We start from the raw sequence: 12,247 nt of genomic DNA on the forward strand, positions 1-12,247 counted from the left end.
CCTGACTGCTGCTGACAGCCGCTACAAACTACATCAACATCGTTTTACTGGAGATAATAGATATCATATATATATAGAACTAGATGCAAAACGACAGACTCGACGGCGTTAGCAACATTGAAGTATTAAAAACTAGATGCGTTAGTAAACAGCCGCCATCTTAAAGCAGAAGACTTCCCTAGTAGGCTGTTGTGAACCTTCCAAGCGAACCTAATTAACTTTTTATCTAAAATACTCCTAAATCGGCAAAATCTTGACTTGAATCTATCTTCAAAACAGTTGTAAAACTTTCACATGTCGAAAGTAGACAGAAGGGAAATTATGGAATAACGGGAGCAATTTTAACAACTTTAACAGTTGATTCGCAAAAGTAAATGAATTGAATGTAGTTTAAAGCTGCTGATACAGAATGGGGACTTGAGTACTGTATTTTATTTACTGTTTTAAAATGTTAATTGATACGGAAATACTCGTTTATTTAAACCTGAGAGACTTTTTATACAATGATTGTAACTAATGCACGAAACATTAAAAGCATCTAATAGCTTGGGGGGTTTGTGGGCTTTTCCACTGAGGTTGTTTGTGTGTTTGCTTTTTTAAGACAGTTTACAATATTATTTGCACGTTTTACTGACTGACCATGCCATTTCTGTTTGTTATTTATAATTTTTTGTGTTTGTCACTGAATAAACAGGTCAATTTCTTGTTACCAACCATTGTGTGTTATTCAAACTCACCTAATTCAGCTGACCTTTTCAACATGAGTCTGACAACTAAGTAAGGAGGCTAAATAACTTTAAACTTTAATATATGCTCAGATAGGCCGGTATCGGCCAGTATCGGTATCGGATCGAAAGTGCAAAACAATATCGGTATCGGATCGGAAGTGCAAAAACCTGGATCGGGACATCCCTAGCATATCCAGTATATGAAAAAAATCTGTACTTTAAGTGGAACACTACACTGGTTTATAATCATAACTTAAAATGTGTATGTCATAATTATGAATATCAATAACACATTCAGTGCCACAGGGTTTGCCAAATAGTTGCGGTGAAGTGCCACATAAACTCCTATGCATTTTAAAACTCATATAATTTGTTATGCTGTTCTGACATATAGGGAAGCAATACCTTATTTGAAACTTTGGACCCTTCTGTTTCATTCAGAAAAAAACCTTATGTTTATAAAGTTTTATCTTGGCAATATATGCCCTGAAAAAGTGTGTAATTACTAATTAATTATTATTACTATATTACTCACGCTACTACGGCTGCCTGTTAAACTAATTGACCTATCTCATTGCTATCACAAACACACCTCAAATACACCAAAATCTATCAGATGCTATTGATCTATCGACAGTATATATCTGATCTAAATCTACTGCTAATAAGTATATGTATGCTATCTCTCTGTCTCAAGGACTAATCTCACAAACTCAAGATAAAGTTTGCTTTAGTGGAAGGAGGGGGAGGCACTTTGATCACCTCGTTTTTTAAGGTGCCGCTGTGACATTGATATCAGGAGAAAGAAATTATGTTGACAGACTGCGTACGACCTTAATCGACTGCATACGACCTTAAACTGCAACATATTGCAAAATATAAATTTTGAGTTATTGATGTCATTTGGTGTCGCTGGAAGCCACCTGTAAATTTCTCCTGGCGCCATTTGGCGTTGCTGGCACTCAATGTGTTAAATTCTTCAAATGCCTACAACAAAGGACACTGGATTGTTATAGTTCCAGAACAATGGGTTAAATATTATGAGATATAAAGGTTAACATAATTTATGAAATTTACCTAAAACAAACAACAGATGTGACGTTTCAGTGAGACCACGCTTTTTCCTCCCGCACTGTATGCAGCCAAGGGGTACACATCACCAAGATTCTGCTGCTCGACCAGAGCCATTTTGCCAGTGTTCTCCAAGTGAAAAGATCTTAGGTGCTCTTCATACCAGCCATCAAGTAACTTTACAATAAAATGTGCCGTTGTTGAAAATGGCAATCTGAATAATCTCAGCGAAGTCAGGAAGTCCACCTGTCAAGCCGTAAAACACAATCATCCCAACAGTGTACATTGTTCCATAGCATGTGACAGTGTTAGCTAACTGCACAGAAGACAGAAGCGGTGATGTTTCTCTTAATACTTTCTGTATGTCTGAATGCAGCACATCTAAAGGCACTATAGATATTTTTCTGACACACAATGGCTGTTTTCCAATATCTGTATGCAAATGGCATGCCATCATCATCTGATGTCTTATAGAAAGGGTCAGCAACACATTTCTGAAGTTCTTTGTGTGCCTAACAACTTACTTGAAAAAGCTGTGTTTCGCTTCAAAGCACATTGTCCACAGTGGCGCCTCCAGAAAATTTTCATAGGGGTGGCCAGATGGGGCCACTTAAAATCTTGGGGTGGCACACCAAAACTAAAAGCCATAATTTCAGGTTTTCATTATATTATTGCAGTACAAAGTTCAGGGGAAATCTATAACAAAAAGTTAAGGACACGGCTACTGATATACTTGTGCGGTGTATCGTGTAATAATTGATGTTACTAATGATTTAATATGCATAGTCCATAACTGTCCAGTCAACATTTTGAGTTCCCTTCAATTCTGTTGTATTGTGTTATGTATATGTTAGGCATAAAGTGTACATTTACCAAAAGAAAATAATTACTGGGGAAAAACAGGTTCTGGCAGGTACAAATAAAAGCAAGTACAGAAGCAATCATATCTTAACTGGGTATTTCCTAACACAATGTTAATGTGACACAAAAATAATTATAACTGAATGAACAAAACAGAAAAAGTACTTCCCAACAGGGATACGATATACTGGCTAGTGGGGTGGCCAGTGGGGTGGCCAACAAATTTATGGTGGCGCCATTGATTGTCCATACACCAACCAGAGGCCCATACTGTTCAATCAATGCAGGATAGTGTTCTACAACAGGGTGTATGGGTGTCAATGTCTCTTCAGGAAAAACATCTAAGAATCTGTCACGATGCTCAGATATTTTTAAGTCAAGATATGCAATAGCTTCAACTGTATGAACAGGGACAACCACCAATTCAACTATGCCTTTTAAAGTCAGAAGAACTTGCCAGGCAGAATCACCCTCAGGTACCTGAGAACCAACAATGAGTGGCAACAACTGTATTAGGGCCCAATTTTCATGGGCATTTCCACCTATAGTTCTGCGATGAACGTAGTTTTGAGGGACTGCTTGAGGGCTGTTGACTTTGTCTGAGCCCTTATAGGGAAACCGTGTGATTAACTCGTTGAGTTCAGTCAAATTAAAGTACTTCTTTTTGGTGAAAGTCTGAAAACACAATGCTAGTTCTCTTGGGACTATACCTTCAAAGAGGTCATGTACTGCATCTGGTGGGTACCCTGATACACAATGAAAGTGATTCAATTCATCAGTCAAAGGACACGACCGCTTAACTCCAAAGCAATGGGTTAAGTTTGGATTTTCTCTCACAGTTTACACATGCAAATTATGGTCCTTCTTTGTCCGAGGTGGACACACTCCAGAACGCACTCCGTGTGTTTGGTACATTGAAGAATGTCCAAGACAAAATCTACAGATGTATGGCCCTGTGAAACTTTCAACGAGTCCACTGATAGAATGTGCAGAGATTATCGGCTACGACACAGTGTACTATTCCTTTAACACTTTCCAACACAGGAAAAGAAAATCCCAACCTGTTCCAGAGTGGCAAGATCTTTCAAGAGGGGTTCCAAAACTACTTCGAACTGTTTGACATCAACAGTTTTGCAAAGTAAAGCTAGGTGTATTGATGTTAATGCAGACTGCAACTGGAATGGTACATTTGCCAAGATCCAATAAACAGCTGTTATTTTGTGCTTTTTTCTTGAAGTCCCCAGTGGGTTGCACACCTCAAAGTCGTCAACATAAAGGATTAAATAGAGTCTTGTCTCTTGTCCAGCATAAAATGCATTTTGCTTGAAAAGTTTGCCATCAAACATTGACTTAACATATCCAGTACCGTTTGAATGTCTGGATGAGATTCCCTCTGCAATGTCTTTGCTATTCAGGACATTCTGCAAAGTTTCGACTATAGGCACATATTGAAGGCTCTTGTTATTTTGGGAATCAAGAGTATATTCATCAGGATCAACACACTGGAAATGCTCCTTAAAATATCTTCTTCTCTTAAAAGCTGAGCCAAGTGGACCACCTGCAGCAAGTGCTATACTAATTGGATGGAAGTTGCACAACTGTTCAGTCAAGTCGGTTATGATGGCCTGGTCAACAGTTAACTTCAATGTTGAATCAAGTATATTTTTAACAACTTCAACAGATGATGAAGAAGAAATGAACTGAAGGTCTTCAACCAAGGCATCAATGCACTTCACTGAGGCATTATAGACACTTTCCAGCTTCAGCAGAAGTAAGCCGATTCTTTGAATAACTTTGTACGATGCACTTTCCTTATTACAATCCAAACTAGTGCCCTCACAATCACTGACCTCAAACAAATCAGACTGGTCAACAGTCTGATCGTGGTGACTCTCATAGACATTTTGTTTAAAATGACTGAAACAATAGGATTTGTGTCTTCTACTTTTGTGTTTTATAAATGTATTGTATACATTTGCCTGAAAGCTGCATCCTTAAAAAACACATAAGACAGTTTCATGGCTCTTCAGGTGACTTCCTATGTGCTCAAAGTAGTCCTTCTCTGTTGAACAACTAGCACCACAAACTAAACACTTAAAAACTGAGAGGATTCCTGGCTGTAGACTGTCTTCAGCTGCATGCTACCTCGACAAATGTGTGCGAAGGGCACCCTGTGTTTTGAATGTGCAAGGGCAACTGTCATGTAGACATGGCTGGGTTTGCCCGTGACCAAATGTTGTATGTTGTAATCTATAATGTTTTAGGAGATTCCCCTTTGTAGCAGACAAAGAATTGCAGATTTGACACTGCCAACCCATTGTCCAGAACCTAAGGTAATAAGAGACAAAAAAAACACTTTTTAAAATTTTTTTTTACTAATTGTACAACTAGTAGCCTACATCACTAATATATTTAATAATTAAATAATGTACTAGCAGTGAACAATTAAACAAAATGTTATCAAAAACGCAAAACAGCCTACTGCAACTTTCATATCACAGGCAAAATGTGTGTCAAGAAAAATTGTAAATTAAATGGCCTGTGCATCATATTATACAAACTTTATAACATCCGTTATAGATTTATAAAAATCACACCATAATCTTTTTACCGGTATTGTTTTTCAATGAAAATTAGAACAATTATGCAGTTATATTTCTCTCTAACATTGCGTATTATATCGCAATTGCAATACCATTGAAGACATAACAATTAGATTTTTTTTTATATAAATCATTCAGTCCTATAATATACAATTATACGTAAGCAACTGTGCACCTTTTAATATTTATTATTTGTCATTTGTTGATGTGCATATTACCTTAGAACTAGAAACTGCAATTTCGGGAGAAATTACACACCTTGGTCTTTCCTCTGTGGAGACACAGATCTTAGCCCCACTCAGGTCTATCAATAGAATGGATCATAATGCCAGTCATTGGCAAAAAACAAAGTAAAAGCCGTTAGAAATGAATGGGAGAATTGGACGTCCATGGACGTCAATGGCGGCACCTTTCATAATTGTTAATGGAATCGGGGAAGTTTGGGGGACACGTCCTAATGATATCTAGTCATTTTCTGTTGATTTGGGGAAAAAAAAAAAATTCCCATTGAAAATGAATGGAAAAATTTTGGACGTCCATGGACGTCAATGGTATCAACTTACATAAGCGTCAATGGAATCCAAGTACATTGGCATCAATAAAATGAACAAACATGAAGAAATGCCATTGGAAATGAATGGGAAGTTTAGACGTCCATGAACGTCAATGGCATCACCCTCCATAAGCGGCAATGCAATCGGGGACATTTGGGGGAAACGTCCTAATGATATCTAGTCATTTTCTGTTGATTTGGGAAAAAAAAAAAAAATCCCATTGAAAATGAATGGGAAAAATTTTGGACGTCCATGGACGTCAATGGTATCAACTTACATAAGCGTCAATGGAATCCAAGTACATTGGCATCAATAAAATGAACAAACATGAAGAAATGGCTTTGGAAATGATTGGGAAGTTTGGACGTCCATGGACGTCAATGGCATCACCCCCCATAAGCGGTAATGCAATCGGGGACATTTGGGGGACACGTCCTAATGATATCTAGTCATTTTCTGTTGATTTGGGGAAAAAAAAAAAATTCCCATTGAAAATGAATGGGAAAAATTTTGGACGTCCATGGACGTCAATAGTATCAACTTACATAACCGTCAATGGAATCCAAGTACATTGGCATCAAAAGAATGAACAAACATGAAGAAATGCCATTGGAAATGAATGGGAAGTTTGGACGTCCCTGGACGTCAATGGCATCACCCTCCATAAGTAGCAATGCAATCGGGGACATTTGGGGGACACGTCCTATTGATATCTAGTCATTTTCTGTTGATTTGGGGAAAAAAAAAAAATTCCCATTGAAAATGAATGGGAAAATTTTTGGACGTCCATGGACGTCAATGGTATCAACTTACATAAGCGTCAATGGAATCCAAGTACATTGGCATCAATAGAATGAACAAACATGAAGAAATGCCATTGGAAATGAATGGGAAGTTTGGACGTCCCTGGACGTCAATGGCATGACCCTCCATAAGCAGCAATGCAATCGGGGACATTTGGGGGACACGTCCTATTGATATCTAGTCATTTTCTGTTGATTTGGGGAAAAAAAAAAATTCCCATTGAAAATGAATGGGAAAAATTTTGGACGTCCATGGACGTCAATGGCAGCACCCTCCATAAGCGTCAATGGAGTTGGGGACGTTTGGGGTATACGTCCTATTGATATCTGGTCATTTTCTGTTGATTTGGAGAAATTTAGTTTTTTCCCCATTGAAAATGAATGGGGAAAATTTTGGACGTCCATGGAAGTCAATGGCGGCACCCTTCATAAGCGTCAATGGAATTGGGGAAGTTTGGGGGACACGTCCTATTGATATCTGGTCATTTTCTGTTGATTTGGGGAAATTTTGTTTTTTCCCCATTGAAAATGAATGGGAAAAATTTTGGACGTCCATGGCCGTCAATGGCATCGACATCCATATAGTCAATAGAATCCAAGTACATTGGCATCAGTAGATTCGACATGCATGGCCGTCAATGGCATCAATGCAATGTAAATTCCATAGAAATCCCATTGAAATGAATGGGAAATTTTCCCATTAGAAATGAATGGGATAGTTTTTGGCAAATTACCGGGGAACCGTAAATTTTTACCAAATTCTGTATACAACTTTTATGCCCCTCACCGTCCCGGAATTTTTGATACCCAAATTATGTGATTTGGTCAAAAATTGTAGGACTAGATACATTTTGAAAAAAAAAAAAAAATCTGGAAAATTGCCGTTTGCGGGAAAACGGAAAATTTTTCGGGGCCCTTTTTAAAAAAGCCATCGTCGCGCAAAAATTCCGGACGTTTCGATATCCGAACGGTGCCGATCGGTGCAGCGGTTCGGGCTGTGCGGCGCGCCGAAAAAACGCGGAGAATAAGATGAATAACTAGAAACTGCAATTTCGGGAGAAATTACACACCTTGGTCTTTCCTCTGTGGAGATACAGATCTTAGCCCCACTCAGGTCTATCAATAGAATGGATCATAATGCCAGTCATTGGCACAAAACAAAGTAAAAGCCATTAGAAATCAATGGGAGAATTGGACGTCCATGGACGTCAATGGCGGCACCTTCCATAATTGTTAATGGAATCGGGGAAGTTTGGGGGACACGTCCTAATGATATCTAGTCATTTTCTGTTGATTTGGGGGAAAAAAAAATTTACCATTGAAAATGAATTGGAAAAATTTTGGACGTCCATGGACGTCAATGGTATCAACTTACATAAGCGTCAATAGAATCCAAGTACATTGGCATCAATAGAATGAACAAACATGAAGAAATGCCATTAGAAATGAATGGGAAGTTTGGACGTCCATGGACGTCAATGGCATCACCCTCCATAAGCGGCAAAGCAATCGGGGACATTTGGGGGACACGTCCTAATGATATCGAGTCATTTTTTGTTGATTTGGAAAAAAAAAAAAATTTCCCATTGAAAATGAATGGGAAAAATTTTGGACGTCCATGGACGTCAGTGGTGTCAACTTACATAAGCGTCAATGGAATCCAAGTACATTGGCATCAATAGAATGAACAAACATGAAGAAATGCCATTGGAAATTAATGGGAAGTTTGGACGTCCGTGGACGTCAATGGCATCACCCTCCATAAGCAGCAATGCAATCGGGCACATTTGGGGGAAACGTCCTATTGATATCTAGTCATTTTCTGTTGATTTGGGGAAAAAAAAAAAAAATTCCCATTGAAAATGAATGGGAAAAATTTTGGACGTCCATGGACGTCAATGGTATCAACTTACATAAGCGTCAATGGAATCCAAGTTCATTGGCATCAATAGAATGAACAAACATGAAGAAATGCCATTGGAAATGAATGGGAAGTTTGGACGTCCATGGACATCAATGGCATCACCCTCCATAAGCGGCAATGCAATCGGGGACATTTGGGGGACATGTCCTAATGATATCTAGTCATTTTCTGTTGATCTGGGGAAAAAAAAAATTTCCCATTGAAAATGAATGGGAAAAATTTTGGACGTCCATGGACGTCAATGGTATCAACTTACATAGGCGTCAATGGAATCCAAGTACATTGGCATCAATAGAATGAAAAAACATGATTAAAAGCCATTAGAAATGAATGGGAAATTTGGACGTCCATGGCCGTCAATGGCATCACCCTCCATAAGAGGCAATGCAATCGGGGACATTTGGGCGACACGTCCTATTGATATCTAGTCATTTTCTGTTGATTTGGGGAAAAAAAAAAAATTCCCATTGAAAATGAATGGGAAAAATTTTGGACGTCCATGGACGTCAATGGTATCAACTTACATAAGCGTCAATGGAATCCAAGTACATTGGCATCAATAGAATGAACAAACATGAAGAAATGCCATTGGAATTGAATGGGAAGTTTGGACGTCCATGGACGTCAATGGCAGCACCCCCCATAAGCGTCAATAGGGTTGGGGACGTTTGGGGTATACGTCCTATTAATATCTGGTCATTTTCTGTTGATTTGGGGAAATGTAGTTTTTTCCCCATTGAAAATGAATGGGAAAAATTTTGGACGTCCATGGACGTCAATGGCAGCACCCCCTATAAGCCTCAATGGAGTTGGGGATGTTTGGGGGACACGTCCTCTTGATATCTGGTCATTTTCTGTTGATTTGGGGAAATGTAGTTTTTTCCCCATTTAAAATGAATGGGAAAAATTTTGGACGTCCATGGCCGTCAATGGCATCGACATCCATATAGTCAATTGAATCCAAGTACATTGGCATCAATAGATTCGACATGCATGGCCGTCAATGGCATCACTGCAATGTAAAAAAAAAAAAAAAAATTCAATTGGAAATCCCATTGGAAGTGAATGGGAAATGTTCTCATTAGAAATGAATGGGAAAGTTTTTGGCAAGTTTCTGGGAAACCGTAAATTTGTTACAAATGCTGTATACAACTTTTATGCCCCTCACCATCACTGAATTTTTGATGCCCAAATTGTGTGATTTGGTCAAAAATTGAAGGACAAGATACAATTTGAAACTTTTCTTTGTTTCCCATTAAAAATGAATGGGCCAGTTTTTGGCAATTTGCCGGGAAACCGTACATTTTATCAAAAAAAATTTCTCGGTATTTTTTATGCCCCTCACCATCCCGGAATTTTTGACGCCCATCTTGTGTGTTTTCGTCAAAAATTGACGGACTAGTAACAGTTTGAAAGTTGTCTTTTTTTCCCATTAAAAATGAATGGGCAGGTTTTTGGCAAATTTCCGGGGAACCGTATATTTTTTCCAAATTGTGTTAATAACCTTTATTCCCCTCCCCATCCTGGATTTTTTGATGCCCAAATTGTGTGATTTGGTGAAAATTTGTAGGACTAGATACATTTTGAAATTTTATTTTTCTCATTAAAAATGAATGGGCAAGTTTTTGTCAAATTTCTGGGGAACCGTAAATTTTTTCCAAATTCTGTATACAATCTTTATGCCCCCCACCGTCCCGGAATTTTTGATGTCCAAATTATGTGATTTGGTCAAAAATTGTAGGACAAGTAGCGTTTTGAAAAAGTTGTAAAAAATCGGAAAATCGCCGTTTACGGGCGAACGAAAAAATTTTCGGGGTCGTTTGAAAAATTCCCATCGTCGCGCGAAAATTCCGGTCGTGTCGATACTTGAACGGTGCCGATCGGTGGTACGGTTCGGGCTGCGCGGCGCGCCGAAAAAACGCGGAGAAACCATTGCATAATAATAATAATAAAGTTGTAGAATAACATAACCTTGTTCTTTCCTTCAGAAAGACCAAGGTAACTAGAAACTGCAATTTCGGGAGAAATTACACACCTTGGTCTTTCCTCTGTGGAGATACAGATCTTAGCCCCACTCAGGTCTATCAATAGAATGGACCATAATGCCAGTCAATGGCACTAAACAAAGTAAAAGCCATGAGAAAAGATTGGGAGAATTGGACGTCCATGTCCGTCAATGGCAGCACCCTCCATAATTGTTAATGGAATCGGGGAAGTTTGGGGGACACGTTCTATTGATATCTAGTCATTTTCTGTTGATTTGGGAAAAAAAAAAAAATTTCCCATTGAAAATGAATGGGAAAAATTTTGGACGTCCATGGACGTCAATGGTATCAACTTACATAAGCGTCAATGGAATCCAAGTACATTGGCATCAATAAAATGAACAAACATGAAGAAATGCCATTGGAAATGAATGGGAAGTTTGGACGTCCATGAACGTCAATGGCATCACCCTCCATAAGCGGCAATGCAATCGGGGACATTTGGGGGACACGTCCTAATGATATCTAGTCATTTTCTGTTGATTTGGGAAAAAAAAAAAAATCCCATTGAAAATGAATGGGAAAAATTTTGGACGTCCATGGACGTCAATGGTATCAACTTACATAAGCGTCAATGGAATCCAAGTACATTGGCATCAATAGAATGAACAAACATGAAGAAATGCCTTTGGAAATGAATGGGAAGTTTGGACGTCCATGGACGTCAATGGCATCACCCCCCATAAGCGGCAATGCAATCGGGGACATTTGGGGGACACGTCCTAATGATATCTAGTCATTTTCTGTTGATTTGGGGAAAAAAAAAAATTTCCCATTGAAAATGAATGGGAAAAATTTTGGACGTCCATGGACGTCAATGGTATCAACTTACATAAGCGTCAATGGAATCCAAGTACATTGGCATCAATAGAATGAACAAACATGAAGAAATGCCATTGGAAATGAATGGGAAGTTTGGACGTCCCTGGACGTCAATGGCATCACCCTCCATAAGCAGCAATGCAATCGGGGACATTTGGGGGACAGGTCCTATTGATATCTAGTCATTTTCTGTTGATTTGGGGAAAAAAAAAAATTTCCCATTGAAAATGAATGGGTAAAATTTTGGACGTCCATGGACGTCAATGGCAGCACCCCCCATAAGCGTCAATGGAATTGGGGACGTTTGGGATATACGTCCTATTGATATCTGGTCATTTTCTGTTGATTTGGAGAAATGTAGTTTTTTCCCCATTGAAAATGAATGGGAAAAATTTTGGACGTCCATGGAAGTCAATGGCGGCACCCTTCATAAGCGTCAATGGAATTGGGGAAGTTTGGGGGACACGTCCTATTGATATCTGGTCATTTTCTGTTGATTTGGGGAAATTTTGTTTTTTCCCCATTGAAAATGAATGGGAAAAATTTTGGACGTCCATGGCCGTCAATGGCATCGACATTCATATAGTCAATTGAATCCAAGTACATTGGCATCAGTAGATTCGACATGCATGGCCGTCAATGGCATCAATGCAATGTAAATTCCATTGGAAATCCCATTGGAAGTGAATGGGACTTTTCCCATTCGAAATGAATGGGATAGTTTTTGGCAAATTTCCGAGGAAGCGTAATTTTTTTCCAAATTCTGTATACAACTTTTATGCCCCTCACCGTCCCGGAATTTTTGATGCCCAAATTATGTGATTTGGTCAAAAATT

Source organism: Corythoichthys intestinalis, chromosome 16 (assembly GCF_030265065.1).
Source record: "Corythoichthys intestinalis isolate RoL2023-P3 chromosome 16, ASM3026506v1, whole genome shotgun sequence".
Lineage (NCBI taxonomy): Eukaryota > Metazoa > Chordata > Actinopteri > Syngnathiformes > Syngnathidae > Corythoichthys > Corythoichthys intestinalis.